Source organism: Coregonus lavaretus (genome assembly GCF_964263955.1).
Source record: "Coregonus lavaretus genome assembly, chromosome: 7".
In the NCBI taxonomy this organism is placed as follows: Eukaryota; Metazoa; Chordata; class Actinopteri; order Salmoniformes; family Salmonidae; genus Coregonus; species Coregonus lavaretus.
In genome coordinates this window covers 61,092,240-61,117,521 of record NC_139994.1, presented here as the reverse complement: position 1 = coordinate 61,117,521, position 25,282 = coordinate 61,092,240, and the positions used below count along the sequence as shown (strand labels likewise).

Sequence of the window (25,282 nt, the reverse complement as noted above, 5' to 3'; positions counted from 1 at the left end):
TCAGGGAGAGAAGTAAAGAGAGAGAGAGAGAGAAAGAGAGGGGGGAGTCAGGGAGGAAAGTAAAGAGAGAGAGAGAGAGAATGAGTGATTGAGAAAGAGGGGGGAGTCAGAGAGAGAGTCGGAGAGAGAAGTAAAGAGAGGGAGAGAGCAAAAGTGAAAGGGAGAGTAAGAAAGATGGGGGAGTCAGAGAGTGTGAGAGTGTGAGGGAAATAGTGAGAGGGGTGGGGGGGGGGGGGGGGATTGAGGCAGGGGAAGATTTTGCATGAGAGTGTGACTGGCTTGACGCCCACACTATGAAGACACGGAGAGAGGAGGGCCACATACTCCCCAATGCGATTTTCCGTTCTTTCATTATTTTAATGGTCAGCCGATGACCTCCAGCTAGTCCCAGCATTGAATACAGGAAGAGTAAAGTTTCCCCAAATGTTTTACAGCTGAACACAGTAAAAAAGACTACACAAGTGCAAGTACTTTTCAGAAGAGGGAGGGGAAAAAACAGAGTGAGCGAGAGAGAGAGAGAGAGAAATGAAATCAAGCTATTGCCATCGATGCTTGTCAATATGTTATTTTTTTGTGGGATTCTTTTGTTTAACAACTGAAGTTGACCTCTAACCTCTCACTGTTGTAAAACTCATAACATATTTTTATGGATACTTCCAGACGTGATTTAATGTTTCCTTTTAGGGCCCCCCTTGTAATCCTGATGTCTCCGTCTGTTGCATTTTGGCATCTGCATCATGATTCCGAGTACTTTGGAAAATTCATGTGTGAACTCACAACCAAAACAATGTGGTAAAACATTCAAATTAAAGGCTAAAGCACCACGTTTGGTTCTAATCAAGCGACGTCCATCTACTCAATCTTTCCCTGTCTTTCCTCGCCCCTCTCTCTCGTAAGGTATAAAACAATTATTTTAAATGGACAGGAACCTTCTCTAGAGCTCAATAAAGGGAAGGTAAGCTGCCAATTCAAGCAATCATGACTATGCCACGAGTGCTCCATCTATAAATCCTCTCACTTGACTGCCTGAGCGTCGCCAATAGACAGATTGGTCATCATTCGCCAACCTCCTTCTTGTTCCCGACCAGACCTGACCAAGATGGACAGGGTCACTGTATGATGGATTTGGCAGCTCGTCATCCATTTTGATATGTTTATATATTTGTCACTAGGATACACAGGTCTGGATAGCCTTTTTCTTTGGAGTGCCAAGCTGAAATAGTGAAATTAATGAGGGGAAATTATAGTTTGTTCTGAACTCTGAAGACTCATTTTCATGGTTTTGAGTTTAGGGTCGTAATGAATCATTATGAGAGGATATTTTATCTGTGGTTTGAGCTTTGTGAAAGCGAATGAGGAAAAAAGCCAGACGATCAAACAAGTAGTGAAGTTGGAATACAGGTTCTTCAGCAGTTTCTTGGAGGGCAGCTCAGTTGACATCTCGGGGATTTGTGTGGAATCTGTTGTGATGAAACTTCCTGAAATAGCTGGACAGACATTCAGATAGAGAATCAGACAGACATACAGACAGAGAGAGACAGAAAGAGAAAGAGATGTGAAGATTTCAGACTTTCAGACAGCCTTTCAGACAGACTTTCAGACATAGACTTTCAGACATTTGAGACATAGACTTTGAGACATAGACTTTCAGACATAGACTTTCAGACATAGACTTTCAGACATAGACTTTCAGACATAGACTTTCAGACATAGACTTTCAGACATAGACTTTCAGACATAAACTTTCAGACATAGACTTTCAGACATAGACTTTCAGACATAGACTTTCAGACATAGACTTTCAGACATTTCAGATGGATACAAATGCACAGGAAGTGTAGGTGCCAGATTGACAGGCAGACAAAAACAGGCAGGAAATCATACTTGCCCTGTAACCAGTGGCGGCTCCTGAAAAAATTCTCAGGAGGGGCAATTTTTCTGATGATTTAGGTGACCTACACACATTTTAAAAAAGATATGTCCAGCAACAACATGAAGACAGGGGCAGCATATAAGTCAATACCAGAAGCATTTATTGACTGATCTGGGGAGATGGATTCCAGTTTCTGTGACAGATTATAAATAATCTCTGATGCCTTTGTTATATTAGCTTTTGGTTGAATGTACTGTCGTAGTAAATATATAATGTTATAGCTTGGTCTGACTAAAATCTTGTGCATGACCCATTTTGTGTTGGGCGTTTGTTTTCAATCAATGCTGTTCCTATCCTATAACAATGGACAAAAGAGTCCTATCTTGTCAGCCTTGTCAGCAGGTGGCCAAGGACAACACCCACGCCATAGGTCTCTCAGTTCTTCCAACTCACGAGTTCTTGCTCTGAGGACACACACACACACACACACACACACACACATCATCACTGATAACACACACACACACACACATCATCACTGTTAAACACACACACACACACACACAAAAATCCCCTCTCTTTAGGCTGAACATTTGAAGACAGAGAACCCAACTCAGAGCCAATGCAACAGTGGAGGGGACCTCGCCCAACTCATCAGGACCAATCAGAAGATCAGAACTACTAGATTCAACCTACATCATTTATTGTATAAAATGTCTGCACACAATGTTTTAAGGGCTCTCTTCAGATAGCTCCCTAAGAGTTTGACGAACGGGTCCGTGCACGCGATTCCAGATATCTTTACCTCTGAATAAACTGCCTTTATTATACCATATCCACCCTGTCCAAAGTCTCTACTTGGTCTCAGTTCTCCAGTAAACTTGTGATTATCAACAGTACACAACGGTAACAAACAATTGGGGGAACTCACGGGGCAGATAGTAAGGTCGCAGTGACACAGAAAGCAGTTCAATGTCGGGGGGTACAGAGTCGCTCTCTTACCAGGATCGCGGTCCGCTCTGACCAGGGTGAAGCCGGCCGGCTCCACTTCTCTGTCCGGGACTCTGTCATCCAGCCAAGTCTCCCAGCTGTATTGGATTCCGCTGCCAGCAGCGTTTTCATTATTTAGTCCGTTCGTAGCGGGTATGTACACGATCAACAAGATCAGTCCAAAACCCACCACTGTAAAAATCCATGGTTGGCAGAATGTCTACAAATTAAAAACATAAAATAACGCCACACTGCAGGTCGCAACAGAGACGCTGCTAGCTGCTATTTTCTTAGTTACGTTCATGGTTACGTCACGTATGACGAAAGCGCGTAAGTGCAAGCCCACAGACACCCATAGAGAATGTATTGAAAGCTTTGAAATTTGAAAAAAATTGATTTTACATGACAGGCTATGAGAGACTTCTGGGCGATTTTCAACCTGACTGAAATCGCCCCAAAAACGGGCGGGGCCATTTGAAGCACGACTTTAGCCTGATTTGACATTTAGTGGCAGTCAGATCAGATTAGAACACTGATAACTAGTACTGTTGCCGTGATATAATTGATTAGAAAAAAATCCCTTCCTTTTCCCGTTTGGCAGTGCGTCGCCCATATCGCCCTATTGAACAGGCCGTCCCTGCCTGTAACCTAGAATACGCTTCTCTCCTTCTCCTGCATATAAACAAACATCTTTCAAGCCTCTGAGTCTGTCAGATCTGACTCAGATATTATCAGATTCTCTTTATGAATGAAAGCCACAGCGCCTCACAAGACGAGAGTCACGCATTACTTTGCATGGCTAGTGCGTGGGTGTGAGTGAGTTCAAGGCATGAAGGACGGGGAGACAGGCTGGCTATGGAGGGGACGTGACGTGGAGGGGACATGGAGTCCAGGGGGAGAGGCTGGTGTTGAGGCTTCAAAAGGCCTGATGCCTTTTCAGACTCAGTTACAAGATATATTATCTATACAATCATGACGTTTTAGACTTACAAAAGTAAGTTACTTGACATGGTTACACACAGTACATCATTTTAAAGTGAAACCAGAAATGCCTGTCCATGTCTATCGGTCACAATGGGAGAATTTATTACCTTCATTATGGCATTAATGAGGTTTTATTGCTTGTTAGTCAATCTAAAACTTGATAAGAAATCAAACTCTTGATGGAGTAGGTATACAAATCTATGTCAAATGTATTTTACAAGCATTTGGAATGAGTGTTGGTTTTAACAAAAAAAAATCACATGGACCATAACTGTAGAACATGTGATTCTATCAGCATCAGAAATTATTAGAATTACACTATTAACAAAACATTAAACAAATCTGTCATTTCTCTATTTTACCAAGTTCTTGACCTTATACCTGTGACCACAACTATTTTCTAATCACCCCGGTGGAGCAGTGGAGTTGTGCATGGCAGATTGTAATCTCATTTCATACGAAGGGAAACAGTTTAATAGAAAGTATATGAGTGTCGTCTGGCTCTGTGTCTTGGCAGTATCTTTTAGAGTTCAGTCTTTGCCTTGGGCCGCTGCTTCGTCTGATTAAAAAAAAAACTGTGCAATTGATCATGAGTTCTGAAATATGTATTATTCATTATATTATGAAAACGGGAGACGTACTCTTGGAATGTGTTGAATACTTTAAAAAGACTATGAATTATCCCAAATTAGTTATTTGCTAAACAAAAACTTGTTGTATTTTGCCATAATAGTTGCAACCCTCTGCTAGTATTAAAGTAAATAGCCTTGGTTTGTGCGAGCCGGATGGAATTTAGTGAAGGAACTTTAATCGATTTTGGCTCACATTTCTCAATACTAGTATGTGGTTATAGCCACCTGACCTGGTTTTGTGGCATATCCATATTACACCAGCAAATGGCAAGGCTGTGATACTTGAGTGCTTGCTATATTCCATAAAGAGGATGTCCAATCTTCTAAGATCAGACCCCGGAACAGGCCACCAAAATAGTGATAAGCAAATTATGATAACAACATCAGCCATTCATAAGTAAAGCAGATGATGCGTTTTTGGCATAGGTCACATTTTCTGGCAGAGATCACATCATTTGTTTTCCCCCTCAGGGACAGACTGAGCTCTCCCCCTTACAGTTGTTCACTTTTTTTTTTATTGCTCAAAGACTGAAGGACATTGGAGGGGAAACTGAGATAGCACTTTCTATATAAACTGTTTCACTACCCCCCCAATGGCCACCTATTCCGTATAATATAGTGCACTACTTTTAATGGGCAAAAGTAGTGCACTATATAGGGAACAGATATCTAGAAGAATGACTTAGTCGCAGTGAGATAATGTAAGTTGATTTTCACAGTAGTCATTTAGCAGACGCTCTTATCCAGAGCAACTTACAGAGCAATTATGGTTAAGTGCCTTGCTCTAGGGCACATTGCCAGATTTTTCACTTAGTCGGCTGGGGGATTCGAACCAGTGACCTTTCGTGTGTGTGATACTATTCAATGAAGATTCCAAACAGGAGAAGGCATATCATATCATTGATAACAATCTGATAGGATGCACTGCTGCTGCCACAGTTTGTGTGAGAAGTTAATATCAAAGATATTGAGGAACAATACGAGCCAAACCTAAGGGTGGATTATACTCCAATGTTCTCTCTACAGCCATTTTTTACTGTGTTTTAAGGGCGACATTTTCATAATGCAAAATCAATGTGCAAAGTGAAAAAATACCATACACCTAATTATAAAGCAGGTGGTTCGAACCCTGAATGCTGATTGGCTGAAAGTATACCACAGGTAAGACAAAAAGTACTTTTTACTGTTCTAATTATGTTGTGTGGCAGACCAGGGGGTTTGGTTAAGACGTTTACACAGATCAGACACGGACATAATTGTATTAGCTCAGGTTTCAAGGGTGTTTATTTAAATAATAAACAAAGAGAAAAGAATAGGTCTCCGGGATACTGTCTTGTGGGCTCCTCCGGGAGACCTCCTCCGGGATACTATCTTCTGGGCTCCTCCGGGAGACCTCCTCCGGGATACTGTCTTCTGGGCTCCTCCGGGAGACCTCCTCCGGGATACCGTCTTCTGGGCTCCTCCAGGAGACCTCCTCCGGGATACTGTCTTCTGGGCTCCTCCGGGAGACCTCCTCCAGGAGACCTCCACCGGGATACCTTCTTCTGGGCTCCTCCAGGAGACCTCCTCCGGGAAACCGTCTTCTGGGCTCCGTGGTCTTGCTGTATCCTGTGGGGAACAAAACCGAGCTCCCTCCATTATCTCTGGTACTGAGTACGACTATACGGGAGTAACCTCTCTTCCCCAGTCCTTCCCTCCCGTGTGCTGCCCTTCTGGCAGCTTTATGGGACTCGTCCAGCTGGTGAGCAATCAGCCCCTTGATTACTCACAAACCACAATCAGTCCCAATTAGTCCTGGCCGGAGAGCCCGTCGAGACCTGGCACGTCCAGCAGAGGGAGCCATCACCGCGTGATGTAGACTCCGTCTGTCACCAGGCCTCGACGTATGTCGGGGAGGGGGCGGTTGTCAGTGCGACATATGTTTCCCTTCTCGATAGGGCATCCGCGTTCCCATGCTTCACCCCTGACCTGTGCACAACAGAAAAAGAGAAGCATTGAAGGGACAAGAACCACCTGGTGACCCGATCGTTTGTGTCCCTTCCCCTGGCCATCCAGACCAGGGGAGCATGGTCTGTGACCAGGGTGAAGTGGGTGCCCAACAGGTAATACTTGAGAGTGTCTAGCGCCCACTTCACCGCTAGGCACTCTTTCTCGACAATCAAGTACTTTTTTCTCTGGATATCAGCTTTCGGCTTAAGTACATGATGGGGTGCTCCTCCGCATCGTGTACCTGGGACAGGATGGCCCCTAGTCCCGTGTCGCATGCGTCCGTCTGGACCAACATCGGTACCTGGAAATCGGGCGTTATGAGAATCGGATGGGAGCACAGCACTTCCCTCAGGCGCCTGAACGCCGCTTTGGTCTCGCCCGTCCATTTCACTGTTTTTGGGAGGCGGGCCCTGGTTAGATCGGTAAGGGGGAGGCTATAAACGCAAAGTTGGGGATAAACCGGCTGTAGTATCCTGCCAGTCCCAGGAAGGACTTGACCTGTGTTTTAGTGCGTGGAACGGGCCAGTCACGTACCGTGTGGACCTTCCTCTCCTGGGGCTTGACGTTCCCCAGTCCAATCAAAAACCCCAGCTACTATACCTCGTCGAACCCTAGCTTGCATTTCTTGGGGTTCGCTGTCAACCTGGCTAGCCTGAGAGCATCCAGCACCGCCTGGAGGTGCGTCAGAACTCTTCCCAACCTTGGCTGTGGATGATGATATCATCCAAATAGGCCGCTGCGTACTATCAGGCGCTGGAACGTGGATGGGGCTCCGTGGAGACCGAATGGGAGCACCCGGTACGGATATAAGCCGTATGGTGTCGAAAACGCTGTCTTCTCCCGATGGAGGCTGTCAACAGTACCTGCCAATATCCTTTGGTCAGGTCGAGGATGCTGATGTACCAGGCCTCTCCAGATCGGTCGATGAGCTCGTCCACCCTCGGCATGGGGTAGGCGTCGAACAAGCTGATGTCGTTCACACCCCGGAAGTCATTACAGAAGCGCAGGCTACTGTCCGGTTTGGGGATGCACTATGCGATGTGGGACTCTTCGAGGATCCCCATCCTCAGCATAGCCTCCACTTCCTGCTTCACGGCCTTCCTTCGGGCCTCAGGGATCCGGTATGGCCTCTTTCGTACCGTTTCCTCGGGCCGGGGACAGACGTGGTGTTCAATGAGGGTCGTGCGGCCCAGCTTCTCGTAGAACACCACTGTGTTCCGATCGACGAACTCCCGGAGCGTTTGCTTCTGGGCCAGGTCGAGGTCCTCATTGCTCGGGACCACCACTGGTACCGTTGATGTCCTGTGTCCCAACCATAACACGGCCAAGGCTTTCCTCTCGTGCAACCTCTTCAATAAGTTCACGTGGTAAATCTGTTGGTGTTTCCATCTCCCCGGCTGCCGTACGCGGTAATTGACGGGTCCCAGCTTCTCTATCACCTCGTACGGCCCGTGCCATGTTGCCAGGAACTTACTTTCTGCCGTGAGGATTAAGACCAGCACCTTGTCTCCCACCTGGAATTCTCGGGGCTGGATTCCCCGATTGTAGGGCTTGGGTGCGTTGGGCCTTCTCCATATGTTCCCTTACCACTGGCCATATGGCTGTCATCCGCTCCCTCATCATCTCCATGTGTTCCACTACGCTGCGTAAGGGGGTCGGCTGGGCTTCCCACACCTCCTTGGCGAGGTCCAGTAGGCCGCGTGGCCTCCTCCCGTAGAGGAGTTCGAAAGGGGAAAACCCGGTGGATGCCTGGGGCACTTCTCAAACCGAGAACATTAGGTGGGGTAGTAGCTGGTCCCAGTTCTTCCCATCCCACTCGATGACCTTCCGCAGCATTTGTTTGAGCGTTTTATTGAACCGCTCGACGAGCCCATCCGTCTGCGGGTGAAAGACGGAGGTCCGGATCTGCTTGATCTGCAGGAGAGCACACACATCTTTCATTAGGCGGGACATCAACTCGGAACCTTGGTCTGTCAAGATCTCGTTCGGGATGCCCACCCAGCTAAAGAGGTGGAACAGCTCCCGGGCGATTCCCTTGGAGACCGCCGCACGAAGGGGAATGGCCTTGGGATACCGGGTGGCATAATCTACCATTACCAGGATGTACCGGTGTCCTCATGCCGTTTTTACCAGGGGTCCCACTATGTCCATGGCTATGCGTTCAAAGGGCACACAGATGATCTGTAGGGGGACCAGCGGGTTTCGGAAGTGTGCTTTTGGGGCAGTGATTTGACACTCCAGGCAGCTGCGACAATAGTCTTCCACAGCTCTCCTCATCCCGGGCCAGTGGAACCGGGCGGCGATCCTTCCCGGGTCTCCTCCATTCCCAGTGTGGGCCAGCTGAAGAACGATTCCCATGTACCGTTGGGGAAGCAACAGTACAGTGCCTTGCAAAAGTATTCATCCCCCTTGGCGTTTTTCCTATTTTGTTGCATTACAACCTGTAATTTAAATGGATTTTTATTTGGATTTCATGTAATGGACATACACAAAATAGTCCAAATTGGTGAAGTGAAATGAAAAAAATAACTTGTTTCAATAAATTCTTCAAAATAATTAACGGAAAAGCGGTGTGTGTATATGTATTCAACCCCTTTGCTATGAAGCCACTAAATAAGATCTGGTGCAACCAATTACCTTCAGAAGTCACATAATTAGTTAAATAAAGTCCACCTGTGTGCAATCTAAGTGTCACATGATCTGTCACATGATCTCAGTATATATACACCTGTTCTGAAAGGCTCCAGAGTCTGCAACACCACTAAGCAAGGGGCACCACCAAGCAAGCAGCACCATGAAGACCAAGGAGCTATCCAAACAGGTCAGGGACCAAGTTGTGGAGAAGTACAGATCAGGGTTGGGTTATAAAAAAATATCTGAAACTTTGAACATCCCACGGAGCACCATTAAATCCATTATTAAAAAATGGAAAGAATATGGCACCACAACAAACCTGCCAAGAGAGGGCCGCCCACCAAACTCACGGACCAAGCAAGGAGGGCATTAATCAGAGAGGCAACAAAGAGAACAAAGATAACCCTGAAAGAGCTGCAAATCTCCACAGCGGAGATTGGAGTATCTGTCCATAGGACCACTTTAAGCCGTACACTCCACAGAGCTGGGCTTTACGGAAGACTGGCCAGAAAAAAGCCACTGCTTAAAGAAATAAATAAGCAAACACATTTGGTGTTCGCCAAAAGCCATGTGGTAGAAGGTACTCTGGTCATATGGAAGAAGGTACTCTGGTCCGATGAGACTAAAATTGAGCTTTTTGGCCATCAAGGAAAACGCTATGTCTGGCGCAAACCCAACACCCCTCATCACCCTGAGAATACCATCCCCACAGTGAAGCATGGTGTTGGCAGCATCATGCTGTGGGGATGTTTTTCATCGGCAGGGAATGGGAAACTGGTCAGAATTGAAGGAATGCTGGATGGCGCTAAATACAGGGAAATTCTTGAGGGAAACCTGTTTCAGTCTTCCAGAGATTTGAGACTGGGACGGAGGTTCACCTTCCAGCAGGACAATGACCCTAAGCATACTGCTAAAGCAACACTCGAGTGGTTTAAGGGGATACATTTAAATGTCTTGGAATGGCCTAGTCAAAGCCCGGACCTCAATCCAATTGAGAATCTGTAGTATGACTTAAAGATTACTGTACACCAGCGGAACCCATCCAACTTGAAAGAGCTGGAGCAGTTTTGCCTTGAAGAATAGGCAAAAATTCCAGTGGCTAGATGTGCCAAGCTTATAGAGACATACCCCAAGTGACTTGCAGTTGTAATTGCTGCAAAAGGTGGCTCTACAAAGTAATGACTTTGGGGGTGGTGAATAGTTATGCACGCTCAAGTTTTCTGTTTTTCTGTTTCACCCCAAAAAATATTTTGCATCTTCAAATTGGTAGGCATGTTGTGTAAATCAAATGATACAAACAATTTTAATTCCAGGTTGTAAGGCAACAAAATAGGAAAAAGGGGAGCCTCCCCCCGAGCTTTCGCTTGGGCAGCGGCAGCTTTCAAATTCGGATCCTCCCACTGGGCAGTCCCGAACTGTCCCCTCAGTTGGCCCATGGCGGGTGACACGGCTGGTCCCTCGAAATCGATGAGGGGGAGGACAGGCTCCTCCTCCAGTTGTTCACCGGGGGGGGGGTCGGGTTCCAGTGCCCCCTCATACTCCGGACCCGTAGATACGGGCATGTCAACCGCTTGCTTCTGGGCCACGCAGGCGATGGGTCGTCCTCGCTCTCGTCTCCCACCGGCTCATACCTTTATCCTCAGCTCGTGCCTCCACAGTGCTGCGAGCAGCGGACAATCTCGTCCCACAAGGAGGGGTACCGGTAACTCCGGTACAGCACCCACCATCATCTGGCAGCTCCCTTGTGGTGTCACGATGTTGGACTGTATGGTCAGATACCGCTTGGTGTCACTGTGGACACAGGAAACAGACATATCCATGCCACGTTCGGTCCCCTGGGCCAGCAGGCTCATGGCTACGAGCGTAACCACACTCCCGGAGTCCAGTAGAGCTTCAGTGTCGTGTCCTTTCACCGGGACCATGGGTGCCGATGGTTTGTGGTGCACCCAACAGGAGGTGACTTAGTTCACTGCGTGGCCCACCTCACCTCCGCGGCTCGCTGATGGCATTGACTCCTCTCAAGCCGGGCAATTCCATGCAAGGTGCCCCCGGGCGCTAGACTCAAAACACCTCCTTTGGTCTCCATCTACCTGGGGTCGTCGGCGGTGGATCGGCTCTCCCCCAGCCGTCTCTCCGCGGGTCAGCGGCCCTTTGGCCCCGCTGACTGTCGGTTCGGGGTATACGGCGGTGGGTTGTCCTTCCGTCCCCTCGGACCGGTCCCCGACTCGGCCCGGCTCCCCTTCAGCAGGACCACGGTGTCCTGATGCATCTCCACTAATCCCAGGAGGTCCTCCAAGGTCTGGGGCGCGCGTGGACATGCTGTCGTGGGGTAGCACCCATAAGAAGCAATCCATGACCACTTTGTCTATGATGGAGAGGGTGGATATGTCGGTTAGGAGCCCTGGTGATGCACAGTAGGTCGCTCATCTGGGCTCGGGGGGAGGCGTCGGCCACGAACCTCCAGTCGTGGAACTGTTGAGCCCAATGGGCCATGCTGTACCCATAGCGGCTGAGTAGCTCCCATTTGAGACCGTCGTAGTTAGCCGCCTGTTCGTCGTTAAGGTCCCAATACACCATTTGGGCATTCCTGGACAGGAATGGGGCCAGCAGACTTGCCCACTTCGGCCTTGGCCATCCTTCCCGTAGCGCTGTCCGTTCAAACGTGCAGAGGTATGTTTCGATGTCATCATCCTCCGTTAGCTTGATTAAAAACAGGTTTGGATGCGATTCAGTAGGCGCTCCTCCTTGTAGCTTCCTGATTTCCTCAACGAGGCGAATATTTTGTAGCCGCTGTTCCTCCAGCATTCGTTCCTGAACCGCCTGTTGTGCCTGTTGGGCCCGGACGAACTGAGCTATCAACTCAGTCCATGCTGATGCTGCGTAAACATCAACCCTGATCTGACCACGTTTTCAGAATGCCCGCATTCTCCACCACTTGTGGCAGACCAGAGGGTTTGATCAAGACGTGTACACAGATCAGACACGGACAGAATTGTATTAGCTCGGTTTCAAGGGTGTTTATTTAAATAATAAACAAAGAGAAAATAATGGGTGTCCTCCAGGAGACCTCCTCCGGGATACTGTCTTCTGGGCTCCGGGGTCTTGCTGTATTCTGTGGGGAACAAAACCGAGCTCCCTCCATTATCTCTGGTACTGAGTACGACTATACGGGAGTAACCTCTCTTCCCCAGTCCTTCCCTCCCGTGTGCTGCCCTTCTGGCAGCTTTATGGGACTCGTCCAGCTGGTGAACAATCAGCCACTCCAACAATGTGCGTTATATAAACAGGTGACTATTTATTTATTGCTCAATTTACTATTTAATAATCGCCTCCTGATAACGCACATTTTTAAGAAAAGTTTCTAAATAAATCTCACCACGAGATTATAATGAGGTTTCTGGTATTTTTTACACAAAAATGTCGCCAAAAAACAGGTTAGTAATACCATGCACATTGTGAATGCTTTGAAGGCATCTGCAACAAGCTTTGTGAACTGTTCAATTGCCTTCGGCCTACTGTAGTTTCCCTTAACTGGCTAATAACATTAGGCAAGTTTGGTCCGATGGTAGTCATCTAAAATATACAACAAGGACGTTGGAACCACACATTGATTTGCGTTAGCAACAACATTCATGCTATGCTATGGCAATGCTGACTCAGTAACTGATGTGATTGGGAAGCCCTTATTGGACAGTCTGTTACTGTAGACATACTTTTACTGTAAGTGACAGTCATGTTCCTCCCTTCAGGGTATGTGGAAACCATGAGCCAATACATAGTTCCACACTGTGTTTGTGTAAATCTTTAACGAGATCTTTCGACCTTTCAGGACGCATACGCCAAAATCAAGATTTATTGGAGTCCTTTTCGATTATAGGCAGCCCTATTTCTCCAAACCTCAACAGAAATGATTTAGTTTGTTGTCAGGATGTGGTGGAAATATTTGCTCCTGAATCTTGATATGCAATATTGTGGTCAATAAGGACCCGTTCCAATGTTTTGGGAGGTTTTCATTGTAGTGAGGGCTTGTACAGAATCCCTGCTCAAATCTAAACCAGACACAAGAACAAAGAGGAAAAGGACAAAGATGTCATAACAATGAAGGTTTCCAACAAAAGTAAATCTCTCCACTTTGTGTAAATTCTTATGGGATATTCATATCCAGTAAACTAAGCTCAACAACTGGTTTAGTTTGGGTTAGTGCCCTTATTCTGCAATATACTACTGACACAAAGTTGGTTCAGTCACATATAGCGAGAACTGAACACATTTATGTAAAACAATAAGGATTTTTGGAGCAGTCCCACCAATTGCAAAATACTAATGCAACCCATGGATAAAGCCAACTCATAAAACCTTGTAAGAAAACAGCAAAAATGGTTTGGTTGAACAAAAACCTATCCTTGATGTTTTAGGTCTTCAGAATGTCAGTGGCAATACCTTACCTTTCAAGTTGATCCTGTCTAAAGTCCCATTACAGAGTCTCCCTCACTGTGTAGTGCATGATTACGTGATACATATTTCCTCCTTGTTGCTAATGCTATTGTTGTGGAGATAGTGTTTGGATGGCAGCTTTACTTTGTCAACTGCAGCATTTTTAACCCTGACCCTTGATTCCTTACGCCCACGTCTGCTACATACACATCTGCATACACACACGCACACACACTCAAATAAATACACACACACACACACAAATAAATACACACAGAAACAAACACAGCGTCACACAGACAAGTAGACATAGATTAACACAAAAAAGGCAACCAAACACACACACACACACACACACACACACACACACACACAGAGCCCCACAGTAGGAGCCTGCCAAGTGGGCTGCACTAAGGCCCTGACCGTCTGGTTCCCCCTCGTCCTCCATCTCTCTGGCTGTCAGCCGGGGGGCCCAGAGAGACAGGAAGAGCCCTGGTGATTAGGAGAGGGGGCCCGTCGAGGGGGTCCGGCGGCCCTCTGACCCCATGTCCCATTCTTGGCGGATTCTGAAGAGGCCCCGGAAATGTTTGTTGGAGGATGCATGCCCCAGACTAGATAGCAGGGACTGTTATGTGATGAGCTGTAGGAGCTAGGAGGAGGGAATGTATAGTTGTGATGAGGTGATTTTGAAGGAGTCAGGCGCAGGAGGGTAAATCACAGAATAACAGGATTTATTCTGAACCACAGAGTTACGCAGTAATGCGTAAAAACACTCCAGTGCGCATAAACAGGCACACTGGAAAATACAAGGCACACAACGAATATTCCCGGTGATACAAAATACACGGAGCTCCACCGAGCTTCTCTCTCCTCTACAATAAACAATCACACACAAAGACAAGGAGGCAGAGGGAACACATATACAGGTCCTGATGAGGGGACGGCCAGGAGGACGCGGAGCAGGGCGAGCCGGATGGCAACGGTGGAAATCCCGCAACAGGGAGGGATCGAGGATATCCCTCACGGGGACCCAGCACCGCACCTCTGGACCATACCCCTCCCACTCCAAGAGGTACTGAAGGCCCCCCACCCGACGCCTCGAATTCAGGATGGAACGGACAGAGTACGCCGGGGCCCCCTCGATGTCCAGAGGGGGTGGAGGGACCTCCCACACCTCAGCCTCCTGGAGCGGACCAGCCACCACCGACCTGAGGAGAGACAAATGGAACGAGGGGTTAATACGATAATCTGGAGGGAGTGATAAACTACAGGTAACCTTGTTTATTCTCCTCAGGACTTTGAACGGCCCCACAAACCGCGGGCTCAGCTTCCGGCAGGGCAGGCGGAGGGGCAGATTCCGGGTCGAGGCCAGACCCGATCACCCAGTACAAAGACCGGGGCCTCACTGCAGTGGCGGTCAGCGTTGGCCTTCTGGCGACGCACGGCGCGTTGGAGGTGTACGTGAGCAGCGTTCCACATCTCCTCCGCGCGCAGAAACCAGTCATCCACCACAGGAGCCTCGGTCTGGCTCTGATGCCACGGTGCCAGAACCGGCTGATAACCTAAAACACATTGAAATGGCATTAGGTTAGTGGAGGAGTGACGGAGAGAGTTCTGGGCATATTCGGCCCATGGCAAGAACACCGACCACTCCCCCGGCCGGTCCTGGCAGTAGGACTGCAGGAACCTACCCACATCCTGATTCACCCGTTCCACCTGAGCATTTGACTCGGGGTGAAAACCAGAGGTCAGGATGACCGAGACCCCCAGACGTTCCATGAACGCCTTCCAGACCCTGAATGTAAACTGGGGACCCAGGTCAGACACTATGACCTCTGGCACCCCGTAGTGCCGGAAGACGTGTGTAAACAGGGCCTCCGCAGTCTGCAGGGCCGCGGGGAGACCGGGCAGAGGAAGGAGGCGGCAGGCTTTGGAAAAGCGGTCCACGACCAGGATGGTGGTGTTACCTTGAGAGAGGGGAAGATCAGCAAGGAAGTCAATACAGAAGTGGGACCATGGCCATTGTGGAACTGGTAAGGGCTGTAACTTACCCGCTGGGAGGTGCCTAGGTGCCTTACTCTGGGCGCACACCGAGCAGAAGGAGACATGCACCCTCACGTCCTTAGTCAAGGTAGGGCACCAGTACTTTCCGGTCAGGCAGCGCACTGTACGACTGATACATGGGTGACCAGAGGAGAGGGACGTGTGTGCCCAATAGATCAGACGGTCACGGCCAAGAGCAGGCACGTACTGCAGCCCAGCTGGACACTGAGGTGGAGATGGCTCTGTGCGTAACGCCTGCTCTATGTCCGCGTCCATCGCCCATACTACCGGCGCCACAATGCAGGAGGCCGGGAGTATGGGGGTGTTGTCTATGGGCCTCTCCTCTGTGTCGTACAGCCGTGACAGTGCATCTGCTTTCACATTCTTCGTACCTGGGATGTAAGATAGTGTAAAATCAAACCGGGTGAAGAATAGGGCCCACCTGGCCTGGCGAGGATTCAGCCTCCTCCCTGCCCGGATGTACTCCAGGTTACGGTGTTCCATCCAGACGAGGAAAGGGTGTTTTGCCCCTTCGAGCCAGTGCCTCCACACGGTCAGGGCTCGGACAACAGCCAACAGTTCCCGATCACCAACGTCGTAGTTCTGCTTCGCCGGGCTGAGCTTCTTGGAGAAGAAGGCACAGGGGCGGAGCATGGATGGCGTGCCCGAGCGTTGCGATAGGACAGCGCCTATCCCTGCCTTGGATGCATCCACCTCCACTACGAACGGTAGTGATGGATCGGGATGGGCCAGTACCGGGGCTGAGGTGAACAGAACCCTCAGGTTACTGAAGGCCCTGTCAGCCTCAGCAGACAAGCAGAGCCGGGACTGCCCACCCTTCAACAGAGATGTGATGGGAGCTGCGACCTTGCCAAAGCCCCGGATAAACCTCCGTTAGTAGTTGGCAAAGCCAATAAATCGCTGCACCTCCTTTACCGTGGTTGGAGTCAGCCAATTATGCACGGCTGAAATGCGATCTCCCTTCATCTCCACACCTGAGGTGGTAATGCGGTATCCGAGGAAGGAGACGGACTGCTGGAAAAACAGACACTTTTCTGCCTTAGCATAAAGGTCATGTTCCAACAGTCGGGCCAGCACTTTGCGAACCAGGGATGCATGCTCGGCGCGCGTAGCGGAATAAACCAGAATGTCATTGATGTAGACCACTACACCGCGACCAAGCATGTCCCGAAACACCTTGTTCACAAAGGACTGGAAGACGGATGGAGCATTTATCAAACCGTAGGGCATCACCAGGTATTCGTAATGCCCCGTGGTTGTGCTGAATGCTGTCTTCCACTCATCTCCCTCTCGGACACGCACCAGGTTGTACGCACTCCGGAGATCTAATTTTGTGAAGAAGCGCACCCCATGCATTGACTCGATCACATATGGAATGAGGGGTAGAGGATAACTATAACGTATTGTCCCCTTGTTCAGTGCTCGGTAATCAATGCAAGGGCGCAGACCTCCGTCTTTCTTCTTCACAAAACCCTACCCTGACACTCTCGTGACCACCCCGTGAGAACCCTCTGCGGCCATGAAAAGGTGGGGTTGTGTAGTGCTAACCAGGGAAGACCTAACACAACAGGGAAATCAGGAGACTCAATAATAATAAAAAGTGACTTGCTCTCAATGAGTCTTGTGCGTAACCATAGTGACTGGTGCTGTAACTTCCCTAACGAACCCAGGCCCTAATGGTTGACTGTCAAGTGCTCTGATGGGGAGTGGAATGGATAGGGGAACCAATGTAATGCCTAGACTATGTGCAAAGGACCTGTCCATAAAGTTCCCAGCTGTGCCTGAATCGACCAGTGTCTTACACTGGAGAACTACAATGTAATCAGGAAAGTGGATGTGTAGGGTACAGTGCGCAGCAGAGGGCTCTGAACGAGTGTGGGTGTTCGATACCTGGGGCGACGCGAGAGTGCCCTGCCTGCCGCCTCCAGACCCAAAAGAACGCTGACGACAGCGTGCAGCAGAATGTCCTCCCGTGCCACAAGAGTGAGACTGGCGCTGTCATCCTCCGCTCTCCCGGATCGCCGCTCCACCCAGCTCCATCATCTCGTGATCCGGGTTGGGGGGGTTGGTAGAACGGGCAGGCCCCTTCCAGGATGTCCTCTAGAAGTCAGCAGGTTGTCCAACCGGATGGCCATGTCCACCAGTTGATCAAACGACAGATCCGCTCGCCCTCCTCTCTACCTTTGGGCGAGTGAACTCCCCGAAGTTGTCCAACGTGGCTCCTCCTTCACTCATGACCGCGTTGGCCCACTCCAGGGCTTTCCCCGAGAGGCGGGAGACGAGTGCGGACACCTTCTCCCGCTCCGATGGAGCCGGGCTGATGGTCGAGAAGTTAAATCCATTTGTAGGAGGAATCCCTGGCAGAGGGCAGCTGTCCTGTCAAAATCCTGTGGTCGAGATATATGAATCCCTCTGGGTGCTGGGGTGTGGGTGGCTGGATCCGGTCGCTCAGCTGGTCCCGAAAGATCGGGTCCTCTCCTCTCCAGGCGTTGGATGACCTGGAGAACCCGATCCATCGCTTCTCCCAAGCTGGTTAGCATAGTCGAATGCTGACTCCATGTTCAGGTGTGTGATTCTGTGATGAGATGATTTGGAATCAGGTAAATCACAGAATAACAGAGTTACGCAGGAATGCGTAAAAACACTCCAGTGCGCAAAACAGGCGCACTGGAAAATACAAGGCACACAACGAATATTCCCGGCGATACAAAATACACGGAGCTCCACCTAGCTTCTCTCTCCTCCACAATAAACAATCACACACAAAGACAAAGGGGGGCAGAGGGAACACTTATACAGGTACTGATGAGGGGATATGAACCAGGTGTGTGTAATAAACAAGACAAAACAAATGGAATGATGTGATATGGAGCGGCAGTAGCTAGAAGGCCAGTGACGACAAACGCCAAAGCCTGCCCGAACAAGGAGGGGAGGCAGCTTCGGAGGAAGTCGTGCCAATAGTAGTGGAGGGTGTTTGTTATGGTAGGCTCTTAAAGGGGAATGAGTGGGTGAGGAGGTAGGAATAGAGAGAGAAGGAGAAGGTGAGTGAGTGAGCTAGAGGGTTAGAGGAAACGGGATAGCAGGTCATTCAGCGGGAGAGCTTTTGAAACACAGGTGCCTCATTTGTCTGCCGATAAAGCCCCTTCTGAATGAGCAAACCTGTGAATGAATGTTTATTTGAGCTATTGAGAGCAAGATGAATGAGCAAGGGTGTGAATGAATGAATGGATGAGAGAGAGAGAGCGAAGGAGTGTTTGTAAAAAGAGTGAAGTTGCCAATGAAGGAGCACTCCATGGAGACTGTAGTTCCAGATGTTGGGGGAGAGGGAGGAGGGGGGAGGAGGGGGGAGGAGGAGGGACGAGGAGGGAGGAGGAGGGAAAAGGAGGGAGAAGGAGGGAGAAGGAGGGAGGAGGACAAGGCATAGGGAGGGGGAGGGGGAGCAGAAGGGAGGGAGTAAAGACAGAGAGGGATGGAGGGGGGTGATAGAGAGGGAGGGCCAAGGCAGAGGAAGAAGAGGAGAGGGAAAGGGAGTGGAAGGGTAGGGGTAGTGAGGGAGGTGGGGGAGAGGGAGTGGAAGGTTAGGGGTAGTGAGGGAGGTGGGGGAGAGGGAGTGGAAGGTTAGGGGTAGTGATGGAGATGGAGGAGGAGAGGGAGTGGAAGGGTAGGGGTAGTGATGGAGATGGAGGAGGAGAGGGAGTGGAAGGGTAGGGGTAGTGATGGAGATGGAGGAGGAGAGGGAGTGGAAGGGTAGGGGTAGTGAGGGAGATGGAGGGGGAGAGGGAGTGGAAGGGTAGGGGTAGTGATGGAGATGGAGGGGGAGAGGGAGGGGAAGGTTAGGGGTAGTGAGGGAGATGGAGGGGGAGAGGGAGTGGAAGGGTAGGGGTAGTGAGGGAGATGGAGGGGGAGAGGGAGGGAGAGAGGGGGCAGTTTGGTTTTTAGGCAGCCTGTCTCAGACAATGTGAAATGGCACACGCTATTAATTTTTGGCTCAGCAGAGCCCCTGCCAAGCCATCTGCTCAGGGTCACAGCGTCCCCCCTGTCTCCCCCCTTTTTTAACCCCCGCCTAGCAGACACCCAGTCAGCACCCGCGCCCAATCTCCATAAACAATGCAGCCAACCTGCTCCTGTGGCGGGGCCCAGGCCCACACAGAACAATGGTCTGTCAGGTGACAATGGCCTCCTGGAGTTAATATACATTACAAAAGAAGGGCTTTTTTTTACGTCAGGCTCGCTCTTGCTCGCTTGGTGGCGGCCCATCACGGTTGAATTTGAGCTTGGCGTTCGGTTGTGTTAGTTTGGCGGCTTGTTTTGTTTCGTCCGGCCCCCCTCTCTAAGCGTGACAGGGTTGCGCTGTTGGAAAAAATACTAAAAGAAAAGGAGGGAGGGATGGAGGGAGGGAGGGAGGGGGTGTGGGTTTCCTCTCTTCCTCTCTTCTTCTGTTCTTCAACCCGTCCTTTTCCCTCCATCTATTGTTTAATTGGACAAATAATAGATATGTGGCAGAGTGAGCACACTGTTTTTAATTGTGATGATGCGTGTTGATAGGCTGGGTTTTAAGGGTTTAAGGTTAAATCCTTATAATCTGCTCTTCATCACCTCTGGAGAGAAAAACAAAGAAAGATGGAAATTTTGGGAAAGTTCCCAGAACTGTGCAACTCTAGTTAGGATGGTATATAGGAAAATAGGTTGTTTATTCACAAGAGGGACTTTGAGGGACAGACTGGTCCATGTCGTGTTTGTTTGTGTGGCAGGTTTTCATGTTCCTAGAAAGAAGACTCGAATAGAAGACATTAAAGTTCAGAGGTCAGAGGGGCAAAGTGAACGGGTGTCATCAACAACAGCCGGCAAATCAGCTGATGACCCCTGGGAACACTGAGAGAAAAGGAAAGCAAGAGAAAGACATTGAGAGAGATGGAGAGACAGAGAGAGGGAGATAGGGAGAGAGGGAGCGAGGGAGAGAGGGGAGGCAGCTGGGGCCTTGTGAACGGACCCAACAAAGTATAAAGTCAAGAAACTCTGTGAGACAAGAAACTTAAAAAAAAGTGTTTTAAAATAACATCACCGATTACAGAGGTCACAAATTTCAAAAAGAGCGGTTGGAAAAAAGCGGTAAAGTTTCCAGACACAAAAGCTAACAATGAACCTGTCTCTGCTTAGTATCCTAGCACAACAAACGTTTGACTGTATACAGAGACACCTCCAAGTGTCTGGTTTGGGTTTGAGGAAAAACTAGGCCTCTGCTATAACTGCCTGTCCTCTCTAGGACAAACCTCTCCTTCTTCTCCTCTTTACCCATTTAAAGAAAAATGATTACTTTTAAATAAAAACATATTCCAGTCTTTTCCCCTCTCTGCTTCATTTTATTTGGTTTCATTTTTAGACCGTCTTCTTCCTTCTCTGTGGGTTAGCGCCTGACTCTCGAGTGTGATTGGGTGAGATGAGTGATGGGCCAATAGGGTGATGTCATGGATGTTCTTTCAACGGGTGACCTCATTGGTCAAAACCACGTTGACTGCATGGCGTCCAAGTGTCAGGGAACAGTCTGGGCCTTCTGAGGGTAGTTAGCAAGTTCATCCACATCATCTGCGCAATGGATTTGTGTGACAAGCTCCTTTCTTCTTCTCTCTGCTGGCTAGCTCTGTGATTGTTTGTGGGGAAGCTTGGCAAGATATAAGGAGTGAAGGAGAGAGAGGGAAAAGGGGAGTGGGAGAGAGAGATGGGCCTCAAGCTCCACCAGAGAGAGAGAGAGAGAGAGAGAGAGAGAGAGAGAGAGAGAGAGCAAGAGAGGGAGGGAGGGAGAGCAAGAGAGGGAGAGAGAGGCAGGGAGAGAGAGATAGGAGGGGGGAACTACAGGCTAGTTAACCATAACATGGAAACAGTGACATGACCATCCACAATGTCCCAGAACACTGATAGAACACTGACTTTGTTGTCTTCTCTTTTAGTCTGGTTCCACTTACTGAAGTTTGAAGCCCAGTTCCTGAGCTGGCTCCTGCTTAGCCTTATTTGGTAGCAGAGAGGAAACAATTGTATATAATCAGGTTATTCTATTGCAAACATCCCAAATTTCATCATACACACATTCATTGGTAAACTGTGGAGGAGACCCGTGGCTGCCTGACCCCATTGTGTTGTTTGTCGGTCACACAGACAGAGGAACACACACACACACACACACACACACACACACACACACACACACACACACACACACACACACACACACACACACACACACACACACACACACACACACACACACACACACACACACACACACACACAGGGTTGGTCAGTCTGGGCTCGGAGCCAGGAAAGTGCAAGGAGCCACAGGAGGTGTGTCTGGGCATACTGCCAATCACCCAAAGGTCCAACAGTCACACAGCCCCGGGCACTGCCAACCTGCACCCTACTGCACACTAGGCCATCACTGCCCTGATAACCCTGAATATTGAAAGAGAGAGAGAGGGGGGAGGGAGAGGCAGAAACAGAAGTGAAGGGTGTCAGAAAGATGGGGTAAGAGAAGGAAATGATAGAGAGAGAAAATAGAAATTGACAGAGAGAAACACAGAGGGAGCGGGAGAAGAAGAAATACATAAAGAGATAAAGAGATAACGAGATAAACAGATAGAGATAAACAGATAAACAGATAAACAGATAAAGAGATAAACAGATAAACAGATAAACAGATAAAGAGATAAACAGATAAACAGATAAACAGATAAAGAAATAAACAGATAAACAGATTAAGAGATAAAGAGATAAACAGATAAACAGATAAACAGATAAACAGATAGAGATAAACAGATAGAGATAAACAGATAAACAGATAAACAGATAAACAGATAAACAGATAAACAGGTAAACAGATAAAGAGATAAACAGATTAAGAGATAAACAGAGTCAGTCTGTTTATAAACAGAAAAGAGACCACAGAGAAAGGGGGGGGGGGGTTGAAATGGATGTTTGGCAACGGCTCTCAACAAGGTCATTGTAATTTCCTCAACAATGTCAAGTGTGCCTCTTGTTCTCCTGTAGCCCTGTCTTCAGTTACCCCCTTAGCCTTCTCTCCTTTCTCTGCTAGTCAGGAAGATGGAGGGAGGGAGAGAGAGAGTGAGGGGTGAGACGGGGGGGAGGGGGGGTGGGGGAGAGAGAGATAGCAATAGAGAGACTTTTCAACCAGAGAGAAAAAGAGAGACACAAAGTTCACAGAGAAAGTTAGAGAGAGAGACACATGCAGATACAGAGAGAGAGGTAGAGAGAGAGGGAGAATGTGTGAGCCTGTGCCAGAGAGAGGTATAGGGTTTCCCGCTGCTTTTTTTCCTGACTTATCCGTTCTTGTAAGTCCTACGTCAACTCCCCCTCTCTCTCTCTCCACCTCTCTCTCTCTCCACCTCTCTCCATCGCTCTCTCTCTCTCTCTCTCTCTCTCTCTCTCTCTCTCTCTCTCTCTCTCTCTCTCTCTCTCCACCTCTCTCCATCGCTCTCTCTCTCTCTCTCTCTCTCTCTCTCTCTCTCTCTCTCTCTCTCTCTCTCTCTCTCTCTCTCTCTCTCTCTCTCTCTCTCTCTCTCTCTCTCTCTCTGTCTCTCTCCCTTTGTCAGAAGTCATCCCCGTCCCTCTACAGATCACGCTGACATATCGCAGGAGATAAAGAGTTTGGAAAACAGAGCTCCGTTCCTCTCTGGCTATTCCCAAAACAGCGTTCGAGTTACACCACGATGGTCCAGAGAGCCATTCCTCAGCGCTCCGCTGAGTTCACTTGGGAAAAGGCCCTCTCCTCAAAAAACGCTCCGCCCATTACCCCAGCCGCGCTCTAAATCTCTGTTATTATAGCTCCAATCTAGAATCTAGCCCTGTTTCATCCAAATATTATTGGAGGCAACGATAATAAATGTTGCAATAAATGTGTGGGATTACATTGTAAATGCAGAAGTCCCCATTTCTCACTAGACTTAGTGACGCAGTAGGCTATGTACAATGGATATGACAATGTAATCATGATAACCTATCCACACGTATGGATTACAGTGGCTTGCGAAAGTATTCACCCCCCTTGGCATTTTTCCTATTTTGTTGCCTTACAACCTGGAATTAAAATAGATTTTTTGGGGGTTTGTATCATTTGATTTACACAACATGTCTACCACTTTGAAGATGCAAAATATTTTTTCTTGTGAAACAAACAAGAAATAAGACAAAAAAACAGAAAACTTGAGCTTGCATAACTATTCACCCCCCCCAAAGGCAATACTTTGTAGAGCCACCTTTGCAGCAATTATAGCTGCAAGTCTCTTGGGGTATGTCTCTATAAGCTTGGCACATCTAGCCACTGGGATTTTTGCCTATTCTTCAAGGCAAAACTGCTCCAGCTCCTTCAAGTTGGATGGGTTCCGCTGGTGTACAGCAATCTTTAAGTCATACCACAGATTCTCAATTGGATTGAGGTCTGGGCTTTGACTAGGCCATTCCAAGACATTTAAATGTTTCCCCTTAAACTACTTGAGTGTTGCTTTAGCAGTATGCTTAGGGTCATTGTCCTGCTGGAAGGTGAACCTCCGTCCCAGTCTCAAATCTCTGGAAGACTGAAACAGGTTTCCCTCAAGAATTTCCCTGTATTTAGCGCCATCCATCATTCCTTAAATTCTGACCAGTTTCCCAGTCCCTGCCGATAAAAAACATCCCCACAGCATGATGCTGCCACCACCATGCTTCACTATGGGGATGGTATTCTCAGGGTGATGAGAGGTGTTGGGTTTGCGCCAGACATAGCGTTTTCCTTGATGGCCAAAAAGCTCAATTTTAGTCTCATCTGACCAGAGTACCTTCTTCCATTTGACCAGAGTACTTTCTCCCACATGGCTTTTGGCGAACACCAAATGTGTTTGCTTATTTATTTCTTTAAGCAATTGCTTTTTTCTGGCCACTCTTCCGTAAAGCCCAGCTCTGTGGAGTGTACGGCTTAAAGTGGTCCTATGGACAGATACTCCAATCTCAACTGTGGAGCTTTGCAGCTCCTTCAGGGTTATCTTTGGTCTCTTTGTTGCCTCTCTGATTAATGCCCTCCTTGCTTGGTCCGTGAGTTTTGGTGGGCGGCCCTCTCTTGGCAGGTTTGTTGTGGTGCCATATTCGTTCTATTTTTTTTATAATGGATTTAATGGTGCTCCGTGGGATGTTCAAAGTTTCAGATATTTTTTATAACCCAACCCTGATCTGTACTTCTCCACAACTTTGTCCCTGACCTGTTTGGAGAGCTCCTTGGTCTTCATGGTGGTGCTTGCTTGGTGGTGCCCCTTGCTTAGTGGTGTTGCAGACTCTGGGGCCTTTCAGAACAGGTGTATATATACTGAGATCATGTGACAGATCATGTGACACTTAGATTGCACACAGGTGGACTTTATTTAACTAATTATGTGACTTCTGAAGGTAATTGGTTGTACCAGATCTTATTTAGGGGCTGCATAGCAAAGGTGAATACATATGCATGCACCACTTTTCCGTGATTTCATTTTTTGAATTTTTTGAAACAAGTAATTTCTTTAATTTCACTATTTTGTGTATGTCCATTACAGGAAATCCAAATAAAAATCTATTTAAATTACAGGTTGTAATTCAACAAAATAGGAAAAACGCCACGGGGGATAAATACTTTTGCAAGGCACTGTACATACAGGCATACAAATAC

The 25,282-nt window shown here is 48.4% G+C and overlaps 1 protein-coding gene across 1 annotated transcript in view; it reads right to left on the bottom strand.

Annotated features, from left to right (window-relative positions):
- rbpjb (recombination signal binding protein for immunoglobulin kappa J region b) overlaps positions 1 to 13,633 on the bottom strand; it is a 78,856-nt gene extending 65,223 nt beyond the window's left edge. Inside the window, exon 1 of the mRNA XM_084165665.1 lies at positions 13,548 to 13,633. The gene's annotated coding sequence lies outside the window, so the exon portion shown is untranslated. The remainder of the gene's footprint in view (positions 1 to 13,547) is intronic.
- Positions 13,634 to 25,282: the final 11,649 nt, after the last annotated feature.